General features: G+C 38.0%; 1 protein-coding gene across 7 annotated transcripts in view; it reads right to left on the bottom strand.

The window, feature by feature from the left end:
• Positions 1-20293, bottom strand: part of LOC109433178 (serine/threonine-protein kinase Genghis Khan) — a 187331-nt gene that overhangs the window by 150162 nt on the left and 16876 nt on the right. For 2 of the 7 annotated variants that reach the window (XM_062860823.1, XM_062860819.1), the window contains exon 1: positions 14623-16511. The exons of the other annotated variants lie outside the window; for them this stretch is intronic. The gene's annotated coding sequence lies outside the window, so the exon portion shown is untranslated. Of the gene's footprint in view, positions 1-14622; positions 16512-20293 lie in introns of those variants that run through there. 7 annotated transcript variants of the gene reach the window in all.

The raw sequence follows: 20293 nt of genomic DNA, 5'->3' as shown, positions 1-20293 counted from the left end.
GGTAGAATGTGTCTACTACACCACCAAGCCCGTCTACATGTCTTATGTGGAGAAAATCTCGGGAAAAAATCCTAAAGAAATACATATCTGGATGGAACCACTCGATGAATTTCAGAAGAAATAACGGAACGAATTTACGATTGTCGGGAGGTATCTCTTGTGGAATTTAGGAATTTATACAGATGTCCCGAATGAAATGAATCCAAGAATGCAGGAAGATCCCTAGAGAAATTTCAGAAGAAATTGCGAGTTGAATTTGTTTAAGAATTATGGAAAAAATCTCTGGAGCAATCACAGGATAACTTTATGTAGAAAAACCAAAAGAAACCTGGGAGGAATCTCGGAAGGAATATCTAGAAGAATTCTGGAAGGAATCACTGCAACGAAACTTTATAGAAGTGTGTTGGAGTAATCTTTGGAGGAATGGTTCCCGACAGTAAACCCTCCTTGTGCATCCGGATCGTTTTTGACTCAAACCGTGCACTTCGACAGCGAGCTGTTACACAGCGTAACATTTTTTTGTCTCAAGAACAAACTTATGTGTCTTATGCGATTTTGGGCTTTTTTACTGCATGCCATTAGGCATGGACATATTTTTTTTACGCAATCAAAAGGTAAATTGGTCAAATAACATCTATTTTAGCGACTCACGCATAATATTTCGTTTTACCGAATCAAATATAAAAGATTTAAGCATTTTATGTGAGAAAGTAAACTTGCATGCAACTTTTGATGGGTTACTTGTATGGGAAATATCGTACCTAACATAAACCGCTTAAAACTATCAAATTCAATTTGGTAAAACGAAATATTTTGCATGAGTCGTTAATTTAGATGTTATTTGTCTTTTGATTGCTTAAAAAATATTTCCATGCTTAATGGCTTGCGGTCAAAAAAGCCCAAAATCGCATATTTTGCACTATAAATTGATGTATAGCTCAAAAGTGTGACGTGTTGGAGCAAATCTGAGCCCGGATTCGGACCCAGACAACCAGGAATCGCATAAGGATGCACGCTATACACCGTATAAAGTACTATTTTAAGTCACTATCGCATATATGTACGGCTGAGGGACAGTTTTCATCGCATTTGATGTTATTTTTTGAACTTACTGCGATGTATCTGGTAAAATCATATAAGAGTGCAAATTAACTTTTATAATGCATGACTACAGCGTAGTAGACGACATTCCGATGTTTTGTTGCGACGAACTTTGCTTATTCGCAAAAGCGTTCGAGTGAACTCGCAAAGTGTCAATTGCCTTCGCATAATTGCGTACTGCGATGATTATACGACTTCGCTTGGTGCTTTTCTAATTATGTCAGTTTAACTCGCATTGGTGTACAAACTATATCGCATAAAAGTGAAAATAAACTCGTTCAAATGTACATACAAACTCGCATAAGCTAGAATCGTTAACGTTGGCATATTGCGATGTGATATGTGATAACAATGAAAGAGGTGCTGTTGGAGTGCCAAAAAGTTAAAAGAAAGTGAAAAGTCATCATTATGGTTACAAAACAAGTAACAAGGTCATCATTTTTGTTTTTTTGACCTTATAATTAACAATGGGTGGTGCTAGCAAGGAGGAGAAGTGGTAACTGTGCGGGAAATCATGCCACATAATTTTGATTTCCAAATAGCCTGCCGAACACGTACAGCGCACGGAAACCAAGTGCATTCCAACAAGCACTGAGGTGAGTTAGAATGTCATGACATTTAATCAGTGTGTTTCATAAGTAGTGTTTGGTGCTAAGTGTGAAGTGCGGCTCGATAATCCAATCGCTTCAAGTCATATAGCGTCATTATTTTCCCGGCAATGCACGTATAGCGCCTTCCACTTTTGTACGCATAAGGCACTTTTACTGCATTTTATGCGATGTAACTTTACAGTATAAAAGTACGTATAGCATGAACATAAACTTCAATATACGTGCAAATTGGTTGTCTGGGGAATCAGCGGCCCAAAATCTGTCAGAGACACATAAATTTACTCTTGAGACAGACCAAAAGTTAATTTTTGTTACGCTGTGTTACCAATGTGACGCATTGGGAAGGTTGATTGTGTGGTTATTATTAGCTTATTCCAAGTACTTTGCTGCAGACGCCACACGCATGCATGCGATTCCATCGATCCCGTTATCGCACGATCAGATGCGTGCATCGGAATGTATGGGAAAATGGGAGGTCGCCTAACGTTTTAATCGATATATCATCGTTGCGGTCAATGCACACCTAAAATTTTGAATGTTTAGGAAGCTTAGACTCTCAGGTTTCAAATGATGAGTTCGGATTTGAAATCGGTGGTTGCGAACACAGCGAAAATCGCAATTTAATGATAAAATTCAAAATGGCGACCAAATCCAAGATGGCTGCCAAAAATGGTTTAACTTCAAATGAAAGGCCTATTCTTTCCCTTCATAGAAAAGTGAAGTTTTGTATATGTTACAACATTGAATTTTGAGATATTATGCGATAAATTAGGTGTAATTTGATGAAAAATCGTAATTTTTGTCACCTTGTCAGCCCCTTGCCAAGCGAGAGGTCCATTAATTTAACCCAACAAAAGTGGTTTTCTTCCTTTTTCATCATATTCTAGCGAATAAGCAAGAAAAAATTGAAATCCCAGACTTTATGTAAATGGCGGCCTGGTTTCAGCGAGAATGTTTTAACACATGTAAAAGTTTTAACACATTAGAAGAGTTTTAACGGGTTCAGATTTTGCTAAACAAAATTTACATCACGTAGTTTCATGGAGATCCACCGGGTACTGATTTTACAGAAATTCTTCTGGCAATATTCGAATTGCTACTAATGTTATCCGCAAAAGTTGTTTTAATTCGAAACTGGATCCATTTCCTCACTTTTTGGTTTTTGATTTTTTATAAAATAACGAAACAATATTTTCAAAATCGGTTTTCGTGTACATGGATCAGTATGGGTCAAGGGACCCCGTAACGTGGGTAGATCACCTTAGAATGGTCCGTTGCGGTGTAAGATCTACCAAATCAAATTTTGATCTTGATATTTACCGTATTTTTAAGTATTCCAAGATCAAAGTTTGATGCTCTTTTTTTGTGTTTTGTAGTATTTGTGTTTCAATGTACTGCTAATTAACATTTTATTTCAGAAGGATTCAGGTAATGTATCGTACGATATAAATAATATTTTTAAAATATGTAACTGTGGCGAGCGTATCACTAATTTGTAGCTTATTTGACGTGCGATGTTAATATTATTTTATATTTCAGATTATCAACCGAAGAATCTAGTAATTCGACCAAATGCCAACAAGATGACGAGGATGAATTGGGCAGACAACTGATTCGAAGCAGTCTAACAATGGTGTGCCTGAACGTTAACCAAGCGTATCCTTTGGAGTACCCTTCCACTAACAACACCCAAATTCCCGTGACACCTAGGCCTAAGAGATCGTAGAGTTGTCTACATTTTTCATAGGAGTCCAAAACTAACCAGCCTTTCCCATTCCTCAGCAGTCGCAAGGACGAGGCCAGGACAGTGCTCGACCATTGGAGGATTGCGTCAGTCTTGTCCAAGAGTCAGAGATTAGTCCCAAATCTTTGTGCTTTGGTTCAGACGGGAAGGGGGCAACCCTCATAACAGCGGTCTAGGACTGTACCACCTACGAATTTGTGCGACTCGCTTAATGCTAATGCTAATGCTAATGGATCAGTATGGGTCAAGGTATCTCCTGATTTTTTTTTCGTGGTGGAAAATGTTTTTCGTTTTTGCAGAAACCATTTTTGAATATTATTTCACAAAAAAATGGTTTCTGCAAAAATGGAAAACTTTTTCCACCATAAAAAAATTCAGAAGATACCTTGATCCATGCTCTACATGTGCACGAAATCCGATTTTGAAAATATTGCTTCGATATTTAATAAAAAATCAAAAACCAAAAAAAAATGAGGAAATGTTTCCAGTTTCGCCTTAAAGTGATCAATTTCACCTCGGATAACGGTAGGGGAGACTGAGGAGACTTGATCCCTGGGGAGACTTGTTCCCCCCATATTTGCTCGGAATCAAAAACATTGTTCTTCTAGCATATTTTTTTCCAAAACTACTCCTGGACGAACGACTATGTTTTGGCTACAAGTGATTTCGATTGTAGGGTATGTGTGCCATCAGTAATCTCATGCTCCCATTTTCATCCTATTCGAAAACAAGCGATTACGGCACCGATTGACTCCGTTCTTTTTGTTCTCATGGGTGCTCACTTCTAACAAAAAATACAAAAATAAGAAACAAAACAAACAGCGCTTCAATCCTTTGTTTTTCGTGGGATGAAAATGGGAGCCACATGCTTAATAAGAGAACCAATACCCTATATTGCATTATTTTTTAACGGCTGATGGTTTGTTTTCAGCCCTCTAGAAATCTTTTAGGCGATTCCGAAGAATCTCAATAACTTTGTGAAAATTGAACCAAATTGTATCAAAATTGAACAGCACATAGTTTAAATAAAATACTTTCCAACTTATTTATCCAAATAAGGCTGTTGTTAACATATTTTAATTAATTCAGCTTAGTATACACAACAGTGACATGGGGAGACTTGATCCCTCGAGGATTACACACACATTATACATGTGAAAAATAAAATTCTATTCGGAAGCCTCTATTTACTAGGAATTCTAGTCTATTCAACGATAAAATGTGTCAGATAATTATAACTTTAGTACAAACCAAGAAAAGGGGGATCAAGTCTCCCCATTTTGAAAATACGGCATATCCTTAAAAATTTAAGGAAATCTTACAATTTCAAACACTCCATATTCATCGAAAATACGAGAAAACTCGAAAAGAAAATGAATAAGAAGACTCTGGAATTATTTTCCCTTTAAATAAACCATGTGCTCAAAGGGGATCAAGTGTCACCGATTTTTGAAAAATACATCATAAGACATGCCTCAATAAAAACACAGTTTTGAAAACTTTAACAATAATTTGAAGGCCTTCTGTTGTGTATTTACTTGCAATAGATGTTTACCTGCCATTTTGTACGGAAATCGGAACTAGTTTTGTGTTTTTTTTCTTAAAGTTTCAGGTAAATTAAGAAAAAGGGATCAAGTCTCCCCTACTTATTCTGTTCGCAACAGTATCCATATTATTTTCACCGACTCTTTGCATATTCTTAGCATATGCGGCACTATGAGACATAGACTCAGCTGAAATATTGGAACGCCTTAATCTTTACGCTCTGGAGAGAACCATTCGTCAACGTAGTTTTCTGCAACTTGAGCCACGCCATACAGAATATGGTCTTCATGAACCAATCCGCTTCGCATCTGCTAGTTTCAACGAAATTTTTCAATTATTCGATTTCAACTGCTCCAGTACTATTTTAAATGGCGTTTGCAAGTTAGAAACACATTTCCGATGGGAAACAGGTGAGATTCTGTCAAGTGATTTTTATGTTTGTTGACGGTGTTACATAATGTTTTTTTTTTATTGCTGTCGCTGTCATCCCCGAGCCTCCTGCATATGGATGTATCCCGAGAACACCTGCAGTACACTAGATTTAAGTTTTATATGTTGACCTAATGTAATATTGTTTGAAAAGAAATAAGGTTTTTACGCCTATTTGAGAGAGACGCACGTTGCTGGTCTGCTCAAATAGGCATTTCCTCATATTAAAGCTTCATTAAGCGTAAACAGATGAAGCTAAAGAAAAATAAAATGAAATAAAATAAAATAAATGTAGGGATCTAAAAAATTCCTCCACGCTTAGGTAGCATCCATTTATTACGTAACGATTAAATCGACATTTTTCAACCCCCCTCCCCCCAACGTAACGCTTTTTTGTATAAAAATTCTAAATTTTTAGCATGGGCCGTAACGCTTGGCCATACTTCTCCCTCGATCTAGAGCGTTACGTAATTTATGGACGGCGCCTTACGTAAATCCTGCAATGTCCCTCGAACATGACACATTAGCTTTTCACTTTTTTAAACATTAGATTTTTTTTCAACCACAATTTTTTAAAGGGAACTGTTTTTTTAGCAAAATCCTTTCTAATGTTCCAGGTAACACGTAGTTTTTCCATGTCTTGAAAATTCGGAAAATTTTAAGAAACCTTGGTCCGAATGCACTGCCTGGAATGGATAAGAGCTTATCGAAGCTCATCTTGATTATTGCTAGCCTTCTACAAGTGAATTTGAAGATATTTCGACAGATTTTTTATTTTTTTTTCTAAAATATTACTTTAAAAAATTCCAGCAAAATCGCTGTAGCAAAATCTATAGCGCTATCTTTGGAAAACATACTTGAAGAAATCTGAATAGAACGGTAACAAGTTTATGTATAAATGTATATTATGTTAGAAGACTTCCTAATTCGAGCTCATTGAATTTGAGCTGGAAAATCTCAGTCAGACATTCTCGAAAGAATTTTTAAATATGAGTCCTCCAGGGAAGATACCTGGAGAAAATACTGGAATATGCTTAGCAAAATTTCTGGGGAAATGTCGTATCAAATACTCAGGTTCTTCTCCTCAATTAGATTACTAGAAAAAAAATCCTCAAAGAGATTATTGAAGCAACTATACCGAAGGGTAATGTTAAACACTTTCAAGAATATCTTGCTGGCGTTTAAGATTTTCTTAGTAAGTTAGTTTGAAATTCCTTCGAGATTACCCAGGATTTTTTCTCCAAAAATTTTTTAGGTTCTTGAATTCTTGAAAGGATTGATATGCATTTCTAAAATTTTTTCCAGGATTCCAACAGTTTTAAAGTGTCTCTAGAGAACAAACTATATGGTAGATCACTGTGAAAATGATTTGTGAAGGATTTTTTAAACATATTTGAAACTAGTATTCTTCATAGATCATAAAATATAAAAATGCACATAATATTGGTAACAGAAATTTTGGAAGAATTGTAGATTTTTTTTGAGAGCAAACAAATTCAATGAATTTCATTCTATTGTATTAAGGGATTGCCCTAGTAATCCACCAGTGATAATTGCTATAGTTATGCCAAAAACTCTTTCGAAAAATTTTCCCCAGTATTTTTTTCTGTTTCTGCAGAAATTTCTCATAATAAATAAATTCAGGCATATCGAACGAAGATAATTTCTTTTAGGGCAGGCATTTCGAACTAACACAATTATTTTTAGGGTATCAAAAATAATGAAATTTTGGATATCGAATATTTTTTGGCTGGAGATTCTAATAACGAAACAATCTGGATACCCTTAAAGAGCCTAGCTGATGAATCCGATTCATCTGATTCCGGATATGATTTGCCGAAAACAATATTGGCCCAGAAAACAAGACGAAAAGTTCAATGTACAGCAAAAATAAGTTCTGATTTGAAATTTTCAATTCAAAATAAATGATGATACTTCTGTTTTAGTTACTTTGAAAAACATTGAAAACATTGCTAGGTGGATCGATAGATGATTTTTTTTTCTACCCGATCGACCGCCAATCATTCGGTTACGGTGACGGTCATTCTTGTTGTTCGCAACGCGACGCCGCCGCCATCGCCACCACGGAAGGTCAGTGTGGGAAAGTGTTTATAATGCACAGGCAAAATTGCTCCGTGGAGGCTACACTCCTCCGTGAATAAAAGTGGACCGCCCCAGTTCACATGGGGGTAGGTACCTTCGGAACGTGAGGTGCATAAACTGCGCGTGTACAGCTTTTCAAGAGTGGTCCAAAAATTGAAATAGGGTCTAATAAATTGTGTGATGAAGAAATTAGTTGGAAAGCGATTAAAATATCCACGATTATGAGACAGGAGAAAAAATTGATATAAATCCTATCATTCATTATATTTTAATTAGTTTTTCCACTTGATCTTGATGGAACAAAAACCCCTGATTAGAGTTCAGTCGAACATGCTGCTAAGGCTTAGCGCTATCGCCTCCGTCACTGCTAGGATCGAAATTTGCGGAAGAGATTTTGAAATTCCCTTTCATCGTTATCAGCGCGGATTCTACGGCAGACTTGCTGGCGCGGCGCGCACTTGAGTTAATCCTTTGCTTACGCGATATTTCATTGCCTTCGGCTGGCCTTTGTCGGACGTAAGAAAATGGATACCACCCTCACTCAGTGGGTATAATACCATGCAGATAAGCGCAAGCAGTAGGCATCATCATCGTGGCGGAATGTGACACAGCAGCTGGTATATCAAAACAACAGGCCAAGGAAGGGAAGTCGCTTTCGTTTTTCTTTGGTCTGACCGGCCGACCGACGACGGACGACCGATGCGATGGAGGTGGCAGTGGTGGTGATAGCTTTCTTATGTTCATTTTGCAAGCGGCCCGCATTATTGTGACCAACGCAACGGTTTGTCGCTTAAAATATGAGGCCTGAACGTGGCCCACAGAGCAGAACTAGTGGAACGTGGTGTAGAAGCGGTTTGTTGGTAATATATGGGGACTAACCTAATAATAAATTGTGTTTACTAACAGTGCGATGTTTACTTTCGAGTGCCTCGGGTGTGTCGCCATTTAATCGAATCAAATCGCTAGAGGCGGGAAGACAAGACGAATTCTCTGTTTAGCATTTCGAAGGCATAAAGAATGTAGGTTACGGGATGTGATTGCAGTTTTTGAGAAACATGCAAAGAAATACCATTGAAATTGACTAATCTTCACAAACTACGTCGGTTTTGAAACTCATATAACGTAGATAAATCGCAGATGTGTACAGTATGTAATCAGTGATAAAAAAGCTAGGACCGAACGAAACTTATGCTCAAAACAGGTATCGTTGCATGCTTTTTAAAATAGGACCTAATCAATGAAGTACTAGATTAATAGTAATGAGCTGAATAGGGCACGATCGGTACTAGAATTGAAGTAATGAGCTGATTTTTTGTATGGTGAGAAGATTTCTACAATGAAATGGTTAAAAAAGAGAGACGTTTCTACAATGAAATGGTTAAAAAAGCGTGGGTCTTATTATTCCTTGCCTAATTTGATGCTGTTTGAGCAAAACTTTGGGTAACATTGTTGTTGTTTTCTCCATTTCTTGCAACATAAACAACATAGTTATCCAAAGTTTTGCTCAAACAGCATCAAATTAGGCAAGGAATCATAATACCCACGCTTTTTGCACCATTTCATTGCATAAACTGAGAATAGGATATATCGGCGAAGCACAAGATTTGTAGTAATGAGCTCAATTTTTGTATGATGAGAAGGTCAATTCTCCGTTTTTGCAATGAAATGGTGCAAAAAGCGTGGGTATTATGGTTCTATGCCTAATTTGATGCTGTTTGAGCAAAACTTTGGGTAACATTGTTGTTGTTTTCTCCATTTCTTGCAACATAAACAACATAGTTATCCAAAGTATTGCTCAAACAGCATCAAATTAACCCTCGAGCAGTCGCGTCTTCGGCCACCCTCAGCGACATCACGCACACGCTGTGTACCACAAGTGGGCTTTTTTCATGGTGCGTGTACTGAGTACACGACGCGACCGTTCCCGGGTTAAGCAATGAATTATAATACCCACGCTTTTTGTATCATTTCATTGCAGAAATAGCGAACTGACCTTCTCACCATACCAAAACTCAGCTCATTACTACAAATCTAGTACTACACCGAACGTGCCCCATTAAGCACGAAATCAAAATAGAGTTCTTCTTTGTGGCTCTACGTTTCCACTGGAACATGGCCTGCCCTGCTTCAACTTAGTGTTCTTTGAGCATTTCCATGAAAATTTGCCAAATGATCCATTGATAACTTTTCAATATTCCAAAGAGGCATATCAGAAAACCATAAAGCAATCATTTGGATCCATAAAACATTGTCGAGTGCTCCCTTCTCTTCGTAAAATTTAACATTAAAAATATCAGAATTTTATGAACCGCGCCATGACTGAAACGATGCATAAAATGATCCATAAAAACATAAGAAACGATTCCTTTTCATGGATCGTTTGAAAAAACTATCAAATCTGATTATACATGTCAATGGTTGCTCCTCCGTGATTGACTTGAGCTGGTACCAATTGCACTGAGATCCAAATGAGTAAGGGCTGGGACACTCCACTTATTCTCAAAGTGCAATTTAAGCAGGTCATAGATTTTTGACCAATAACGACGCCGGCCACGTCCTAAATATTCAGTTGGGAAGGAAAAGAAATGTTAGTGTGTTGGTTGTTGCTATGTACTAAAGACCGAGAGCACCTCTGCATCTCCACAACCAGCACGTACTAAGGTATTTGTTAGACGGAAAGGATGGGAAATCTGGGAGTCACCGTAGGGTCGGTGATGCGATCCATGGATTGAGGATGTACGTAAGGTGATAGATTGTGTGGTGATTACCAACAATGGACCAACTTGAATGGAATATTTGATTTTTTTAATGTTCAATATTATTAGGAAGGCTTTAGGACATTTGGTCGAAAGACATTTGATCGTATGACGTTTGGTAGCATAACGATAGGTCGGAAGTAAGTTTGGTCGAAAGTACGTTTAGTCGAATAAACATTTAGTCGAATAGCAATTTAACCATATGAACAACAAACAATCAAATGTGTCATTCAAGTTTTCTACTAGCATTAAAAATATGAACTTTTTTCGAAGTGAGCTAGTAAAATGTATAAGCAAAATATAATCAAGTTGTTATTTTTGTTTACAAACAGCATCCCTTGATCATGCTAGAAAAATTGTTACAGGCCGTTAACCTTTCAGGATGCGCGCCTGTTTAATTCTAAAACCACACCGCGCGTTTTGAGAGTGTTGTACTTTTTACGACGGCGCGCATCCTGAAGGGTTAAAGGCAGTTTTATTAAAGTTAGTGAGAACGTTGGTTGCAATAGCCGAAAACAAACGTGTTGACATATTTTTCGATATTTTTACCATTTTAAGGTTTTTGTCTATGAAAACTATAGGGGACTGCATGAAATTCTCTCCTTCTCTTTCACTCCTATAGAAATTTTGTAAACAACAAGGCCAAGAAACGTCAAAATCCCATACAAAATCAAAACAATGCAGTGCCCTATTACATACTAGCTGTCCCGGCAAACTTTGTCTTGCCGTCTTGTGGTGGTTTGACAACTGTTGAGCTCAAAATAGCACCGCATTCTAGATTGATTTCATTCCGGTCGTGTTGATTTCCTTCCCAGCTCATAGAAAATCAGTTCTTTTTCAATTTTGTTACTTTTCAAGTTGATTTTCGTATTTTTTTTACTTATAAACACAGCCACCATGAATACGAATCAAACCATGCAAGAGTCATCCTGATCGGTTCAGCCGTTCTTGAGTTTTGTTGCCTCAAAGGGACTTCAAACTCATTTTTATATATATAGATTTATTTGCGTATAATCCTAATTTTTTGCCCGAAGTGTAAAAAACAGCAAATTTCTACTTGATAATTATGTCATGCTAATCGTTGTTGATTTATGTCGAAATAGAACATGGCCATCCTCATAATATTTTCGAATGAAGTAGGGATATCTTCCGTGAACATTTGGTGCAACTAATGCAAAAGTTTACCAAATTTTTGAAGAAAATTTTATTACCTAAAGAGAAATATGAATAAAGGGCTGCTCTACTTCGAAGCCCTATAATAATCAATGTGATATAATCACAACCATCTTAGTTTCCCATTATTCATCAACCATGAAAAGATATATTCATATAAATTTTTGAACGATTTTATCTCAATTGGAGCAATGCATCACATGACTTTATTAGAAAATCATTGAAAAAACTTGGTATTTTCCAACTATGTTTCAAATTTATTAGAATAACTTCAGAATTAATGCATACATCGTTAGGCGTTAGAAAATTTCCGTAGAATTACGAGAATCCGGAGAATATAGAAACCGCTGGAGAAAACCGCAAATGATCTTTAAAGACACTTTTAGAGTAATGTCTGCAAAAAATTCTGGAGGATCAAACAAATCAAGTCAAAGCAATCCCTGGGAAAATTCCTAAAAGCAATTTCTGCAGAAATCGCTGAAGGAATCTCAGGCGAAAATGTTATGGAAACCCCAGCAGGAACTGTTTATTTAAGATTTTTTTTGAGGCTTTAAATTTATTAATTTTAATTCATTCGCCTCCATTGTTTAAGATATTCCAGCTGAAATTACTGGAGAACCCCCAAGAGGTATTCCTGGAGGAATACTGGCAAAAATTCCTGGAGGTACCCTTGGAGAAATACCTAGAGAAAGCTCTGAAGGTATCCCTAGCGGTATTTTTGAAGAACTGCCTAGAAAAATCCCTGTAGGAATCTCCAGATAAATCTCTAGAAAAAATCTTCTACAGGAATCCCTGAAGGAATCGCTGAAGAAATTTTACGTCATTGACCAAAAGTTTGGGATCACCCCTTTCGTTAAACATGAACAAATGATTTGATGATATCTGTGTCATCTTTAGTCGGTCGGCGTTCAGTCAGAGTGGACTACGCGATTTTTTGGGCAGGTGAAGATAAGCGAAGGAATTTGATAACTCTGAACTTTTTGATGTTATTTTGATGCAGATGTATCATTACATAGAAGAATTATAGTATTTCAGAAAATAATGCGTTTGATTTGATAACCTAAGTACTTGCAGGACATTTTCCAAAATCATTGAAAAACGGATGGTCTGGTCTGACTTAACGCCGACTAGTTCAATTTTAATTCTATTTGCTCATTTCAAATATAATAAACTAAATATACGTTTGATGTCTTTAAGTTAACGTATTCAACGATTTTTATATATAACAATGTTACTTAAAGTTAACACATTTCAAAAAATGCAATTTTACGTAAGTTTTAGTATGTAAATATGTGTAGTTCAATGTCTATGCAGTAAGTACCATTCATCATGTTTCAAATAAACCAAGAAGAATTTAAATTGAATGAAAGACGACAAAGATATCAACAAATCACTATTCCATGTTTCACGATAGTGATCCCAAACTTTTGGCCGATATATCATTTTGAGGGGTGACCCCAAACCTTTGGTCAATGACGTCAAGATGTAATTTACTTAATACCTTTTTTTCTAAATTTTTTAGCTAAGCTCGGCAAAAATCAGATGAAAGCGAATAGAAAATAGGTTTTATTACCGCTCTCATCTTGAAATTTGGTATACACAATTTCCAGCGACATTACCGAAAGTTTATATTCATTTTTTAGAAAATTTGGTAACTTAAGCTTAAGTTTACATACAAACATATTTGATTTTTTTTTCAAATCATGTTCAAAGTTTCTATGACTTATCATCTTTTGAATGTGACCAAAGGGTTTTGAAATTGTAGTAATGAGCTGAATTTTAGTATGGTGAGAAGGTCAATTCTCCGTTTCTGCAATGAAAGGGTGCAAAAAGCGTGGGTATTATGATTTCTTGCCTAATTTGATGCTGTTTGAGCAAAACTTTGGGCAACAGTGTTGTTGTTTTCTTCATTTCTTGCAACATAAACAACATAGTTATCCAAAGTTTTGCTCAAACAGCATCAAATTAGGCAAGGAATCATAATACCCATGCTTTTTGCACCATTTCATTGCAGAAACAGAGAATTGACCTTCTCACCATACTAAAATTCAGCTCATTACTACAAATCTAGTACTACACCGAACGTGCCCCATTGGCGGAGATATGGGCCTAAAAAATAACATGTCTTTGAGAGGTGATCCAAAACTGTTGATCGAGACTGTACCTCTAGTTTACGATAAACGCCAAGTTCCTAATACCTGGGAAATACCTGGGGACTCCCAGGGGGAATCCCTGGGAGCATCGCTCGAAAGGAGGTGTGGCGGGGTCTTATTAAAATCATTACTTTTAAAAACAATTTACTTCATTAGAAACTGTTCATAAATCACGTAGAACAAAATTTGGCCATCTCAGACTCCCCCTCCCCCCTCGTAGAATTTTGTCCATACAAAAATTTGAAAATGTGTGTGGAGCCGAGAGTTTGGCCAGACCCCCCTCCCCCCAAAAGTCTACGTGGTTTATGAACAGCCTCTTATATGTACAGTGATATATTTACAGAAATAAGCCGTGTGCAACAATTTCATTTAAATTGATGGAAAATTTACTGAGTTATGTCGAAAAGTATCGAAAATAGGACCCCTTGCCCCAGTGGTCCTACATTTCGTCGTAAATATTTTTTAAGCGACTTTACCGCTATGTCCTACATTATCATTTTAAATTGAAATGTGACCGGGAGTTTGAACAGTACTATCAGGAAAAAAATAAATAAACATAGTAACATGGAACGAGCTTAATCATTCATAACACCAAAATGGAAAAACAACGATTTTTATGGGACTACCATGAATTTCCTTTACAGAGATTTTCCCAATTTCGATAATCCGAAATCGAAGGACGTGGCGTCTAGTTTTATTCCCAGACAGGCACTCCAAGTTTCATTCAGAAGGCCATCTCAAGATCATTAATCATGTGTAAAGCGTTTTTCTGCTCGGTTTAGCGCACAGCACGTCAGATACAAATCCGAAGCTGTTCTCGGCTTATCCATCAATAGGCGTAGTTTCTGTCCGGCAAAACATTCACACATTTTTCGCAATAAGTGCTTTCGTTCTTGAGCCGAGCACACATTGATACCCTTTTCCATTACCTGGTCATGGATATCTGTATCGTGCAAGAAACGAATACAACTCAGAACCCAACCTTCTCACTGTTCGTTCACACTCACTTGTTGGCCGTTTCGTTCGCCGTCTGACGAGTTGTTGTCGCTGTTATTGCTGGGTCACGTCTCACCACTGCCACTATATCTGCTAAAAACTTGAACTATCTCACTAGCTGTCAAGCTATCTGGCAAGTACTTGTAATATTTGGACCCAAAACTGCCTCCGGCGGTGGCGCTCCGACTATTGCTGTGACTGGTTGGCACTATTAGAGATGCAGACACACATACACATACGGCACCACCTAGATATTTCTCGTTTTTTTTCTTTGCTTAGTTTTACGAGGAAAATATTCACTATTGCTATTTCTTCCTCCTACAGCCAGTTTCGATAGCTTTCGTAGTTTCACTATTTTCACTGTTACATTAGTAGATCACATTTGATTGATATACTTTGCGGTTGAGAAACTTTACGGGATCATTTCTCGAATCACTCGAGGTAACTCGGTGATTCGGATCGACAACATCCATCGAGCAATCAATCGATTTGAATATTGATGTCTACTCCATTTCCGAGTGATCTCACTCGATAATCTTTGTATGTGGCAACTCCGCTGTCAAATATTTTCTTGAATTGAAAAAAAAATCACATCTCTTGCACACTCACTGATATCCAAAATGTCCAATCGGAATCCGGAACTGAACTGTCTCATGCCCGATCATTGTGGCTCCGACGACCTCACAAAAATAGCTGGGTCTTTTCCTTTCACACTCTGTCACTTCGAATCGAATATGCAAAAACCTCCTTCATTAGCCAAAATCACTCAAATACACTGCCTTCACACCGTCGTCGTCGTCGCCTTTCTTTTCTCGCTGGTTTCGCTCGACTACGCAACACTACTAGAATGCTTCCAACTCGAGTGCTCTGCTGCTGCTGCTGAGACTGAAATTTACCTATTCCCCCCACCCACTCCGAATAATACGCGACGGATGGTTCCGTCTTTACCACGACCGTCGTCGTTGCCTTCTAATAAACTACTTTCCTAGCCGCCCGTAGATTGACTGCAAAGCCGACGAACAACACTGACTGACTCAACTCGACTGACTGACTGATGGCGACGGAACGGAGCACAGCGTGATCTAAGCAGAAACAGAAAATTTCACACGTTCACCTTTGCGACGACTCTCGCTCGTTTGGTTATCAAAACGCGAACATGGTGAACGCGTTGAACAGGGTGAATGCGACTAGGAGAATACGAAAAAAAAAACAGTGCTGAGTTGCACTGTTGAAAATGCTTTGACATCCATGTGCACAACAGAACATGTGCTCGATGAACAAATTGAGATTTGAAATTATGAAAAGAAATCCACGTACTCCGGTGAGACTCGAACTCACGACTCCCAATTCGCTAGACGGGCGCTTCTATTCCTTCAAGCTACGGAGTCACTCGACTATCTCCGTCGCCAGCAGGCCTAGAACTGAACTCGATTCCACAATCGCACATGGTTATCTTCTTTTCACAATCCAAACCCCCTACGGATGGGATTAGATGAACATCTAACACATTGTCTGTTGTGCACATGTATGTCAAAGCGGGAGAGGAAGTTATTTTTAATTGTCGACAGCTTCGGGCACTGCCTTCCAATCACTTATTGGTATGGCAATTAGTGTGCAGTCGGACTCTCGACGGGTCGGTCCTCGGCCGACCGAATACGGTAAGGGTGACCGTAGCACCTTACAAATGTCAATTTCTTGATTTTGCTTTGGCTGACCAAGCCATGTGGGAAATTACACTGTTGAAAATGCTTTGACATCCATGTGCACAACAGAACATGTGCTCGATGAACAAATTGAGATTTGAAATTATGAAAAGAAATCCACGTACTCCGGTGAGACTCGAACTCACGACTCCCAATTCGCTAGACGGGCGCTTCTATTCCTTCAAGCTACGGAGTCACTCGACTATCTCCGTCGCCAGCAGGCCTAGAACTGAACTCGATTCCACAATCGCACATGGTTATCTTCTTTTCACAATCCAAAGAATGAAAAGAAGATAACCATGTGCGATTGTGGAATCGAGTTCAGTTCTAGGCCTGCTGGCGACGGAGATAGTCGAGTGACTCCGTAGCTTGAAGGAATAGAAGCGCCCGTCTAGCGAATTGGGAGTCGTGAGTTCGAGTCTCACCGGAGTACGTGGATTTCTTTTCATAATTTCAAATCTCAATTTGTTCATCGAGCACATGTTCTGTTGTGCACATGGATGTCAAAGCATTTTCAACAGTGTAATTTCCCACATGGCTTGGTCAGCCAAAGCAAAATCAAGAAATTGACATTTGTAAGGTGCTACGGTCACCCTTACCGTATTCGGTCGGCCGAGGACCGACCCGTCGAGAGTCCGACTGCACACTAATTGCCATACCAATAAGTGATTGGAAGGCAGTGCCCGAAGCTGTCGACAATTAAAAATAACTTCCTCTCCCGCTTTGACATACATGTGCACAACAGACAATGTGTTAGATGTTCATCTAATCCCATCCGTAGGGGGTTTGGATTGTGAAAAGAAGATAACCATGTGCGATTGTGGAATCGAGTTCAGTTCTAGGCCTGCTGGCGACGGAGATAGTCGAGTGACTCCGTAGCTTGAAGGAATAGAAGCGCCCGTCTAGCGAATTGGGAGTCGTGAGTTCGAGTCTCACCGGAGTACGTGGATTTCTTTTCATAATTTCAAATCTCAATTTGTTCATCGAGCACATGTTCTGTTGTGCACATGGATGTCAAAGCATTTTCAACAGTGTAATTTCCCACATGGCTTGGTCAGCCAAAGCAAAATCAAGAAATTGACAAGTGCTGAGTTGCTGATCTCGGTAACCGTACTGAGCAAAGCCATTATCGAAGTTATGCTATAAACTTGATAAGTGGTGAGCTCGTTCCAATTTATTAGATCATATTAATTTCTAACATATGTACAATGGATACAAAGTGGAATGTCAGGTTTTGCGAATCACGTTGCACATAATTGTTTCTCGGAGTCCACAGTACATAACAGAATAGTATAGTACTATTTGTACGAATAAATAAGTTTCCGTACTTTTAAATATGAGTCTTTACTTTTATGCGTATTTGCAACTGTGCACATTGATCAAGACCATGCTGTGGAGAGGGAGACGGGATCAATTCCCGATCGATTCTGGAACTTTTCGTTATGCAAATTTCCTTGATTTTCTTGGGCCTTGAGTATCTTAGTGCCTGCCACGCGAAAAACAAATGATAAATGGTCATTGGCAAGAAAGTTTGGATAAAAATCGATATGTTTACGCTGTCTTATGTTGGTCGCTGATATGTTCACATATTTTTGTCCTAATTTCATAACGAACATGTGCAACATTTATTTTTTTTTCTAGTAGATGTGACAAAATGCGGCTGCGAACGCGAAAGCCAACAATAGGACAGATCGGTGAAGTACTAGATTTGTAGTAATGAGCTGAATTTTAGTATGGTCAATTCTCCGTTTCTGCAAGGAAATGGTGCAAAAAGCATGGGTATTATTATTCTTTGCCTAATTTGATGCTGTTTGAGCAAATCTTCGGGTAACAGTGTTATTGTTTTCTCCATTTCTTGCAACATAAACAATATAGTTATCCAAAGTTTTGCTCAAACAGCATCAAATTAGGCAAGGAATCATAATACCCACGCTTTTTGCACTGTTTTATTGAAGAAACGGAGAATTGAGCTTCTCACCATACTAAAATTCAGCTCATTACTACAAATCTAGTACTACACCGAACGTGCCCCATTAAGGTGAATATATGACGAAGCCACAACTCGAATTTTCAAGAGCACAAATCTGAAGAACCGAATGTCGGTTTGAGCTGAAAAGTTGATCGATTGGTCACCACCAGGGGGTAACCAATCGATCAACTTTTCAGTTCAAACCGACATTCGGTTCTTCAGATTTGTGCTTTCGAAAATTCGAGGTGTGGCTTCGTTATATATTCACCTTAATTATTGAGACATATCTGGCACATCATGGAAAAAACTGTGGAAGATTCGAATTTCGAATACAAAAATATTCTAAACTTACATACGAATTTCAGCACTTTGAAAAATGTTACTTGTGCTGTTTGTGAGATGCTTTCCTAAGTGCATGCAGAAAATCGTAACGTATCCACATCACTATGTCAATACCTTCGCATGGATCGTAGAGCGTAGAAGGTGCATGCAGCAGATCCATACGCCTTCCTTCTTTAGATTTTGCAGCTCACTCTCGTACGTATGCGCTGTTCACGACACTACTCTAACCATAGCAATATGTAGTGGCAGACGAGAAGCAGACCCCGTTCTCGGTACGGGTACGGTTTCCTCTACCCTGTTTCGTCCGTCAGTTCTCGCCGTATTGGTTCTACGTTTTCGGCTTTGCGTGAGAAATGAGAATATCGTGAGCTTACGAGAAGGTACGTACGTACTACAACGTCCAGCAGATTGTAGCAGATGTATGAACGTATTGATGTATTAATATCGTAAAACAAACCATAGAAGGAGCCTATACGAATACGAACATAAATGGTAGATGTGGTATGGTGTGTGTAATACGATGAAAACCCGAGCAAAAATGTATTGCGCTAGAACCATTTCGTTCTGGTGAACACAACTTGAATAAATGCAATACATAAATGGAATGAACTGCATCATAGTATTTTCAGTATTTTGAATAACTTCGTAGTTCCTGCCAGATTTAGATTTTAATTATAAGAGTACAATAAATAAGCATACATGACCGTACTATTCGTAGTTGCCTTATAGAACCAATTAACCCTTAAAGGATGTGAACAACTTTTTTGCATAGTTATACTTATAGCTTTTGACCCAGTGGGTGGATTTTCAAAACAAAATGTTTCTATCAAGGGGATTAGTTGTGCTATCATATGTATATAGGGTATGTGTGCCATCAGTAATCTCACGCTCCCATATTCATCCTATTCGAAAACAAGCGATTACGACACCGATTGATTCCGTTCTTTGTGTTTACATGGGTGCTCAGTTCTAACAAAAAATACAAAAATAAGAAACAAAACAAACAGCGCTCCAATTCCTTGTTTTTCGTAGGATGGAAATGGGAGCCACATGCTTAATAAGGGAACCAATACCCTATGGAGATTATGTTATGCTAGAACATTTTGGAGATATACACTCCCGATCAAAAGTTTGGGGTCACCCCCTCAAAAACATGTCATTTTTTAAGCCCATATCTTCGCCAATTTGCGTTCGATTTCAAAACCCTAGGCCTCATTCAAAAGATAATAAGTCAAAGAAACTTTGAACATGATTTATAAGAAACTTTTTCAGTAAAATTTGTATGTAAACTTAACCCAAAGTTGCCAAATTTTCTAAAAAATGAATATAAACTTACGGCAGTGTCGCTTAAAATTGGGTCGACCAAATTTTAAGATGAGAGCGGTAATATAACCCATTTTCTATTAGCTTTCAACTGCTTTTTACAGAACTTAGCTAAAAAATCTAGGAAAAAAGTAATTAAGTAAATTCATCCTTGATGTCATCGACCAAAAGTTTGGGGTCACTATCGTAAAACATGGAAAAGTGATTTGTTGATATCTTTGTCATCTTTCATTCAATTTTAATTCTTCTTGGCTTATTTGAAACATAATGAATGATACTTACTGCATAGACATTGAACCACACATATTTGTTGAAATTTACATACTAAAACTTAACGTAAAGCTG

Source organism: Aedes albopictus, chromosome 3, assembly GCF_035046485.1.
Source record: "Aedes albopictus strain Foshan chromosome 3, AalbF5, whole genome shotgun sequence".
Classification (NCBI taxonomy): Eukaryota; Metazoa; Arthropoda; class Insecta; order Diptera; family Culicidae; genus Aedes; species Aedes albopictus.
Note: the sequence above shows the minus strand (reverse complement) of the source record. Positions and strands in the feature narration are given on the sequence as shown.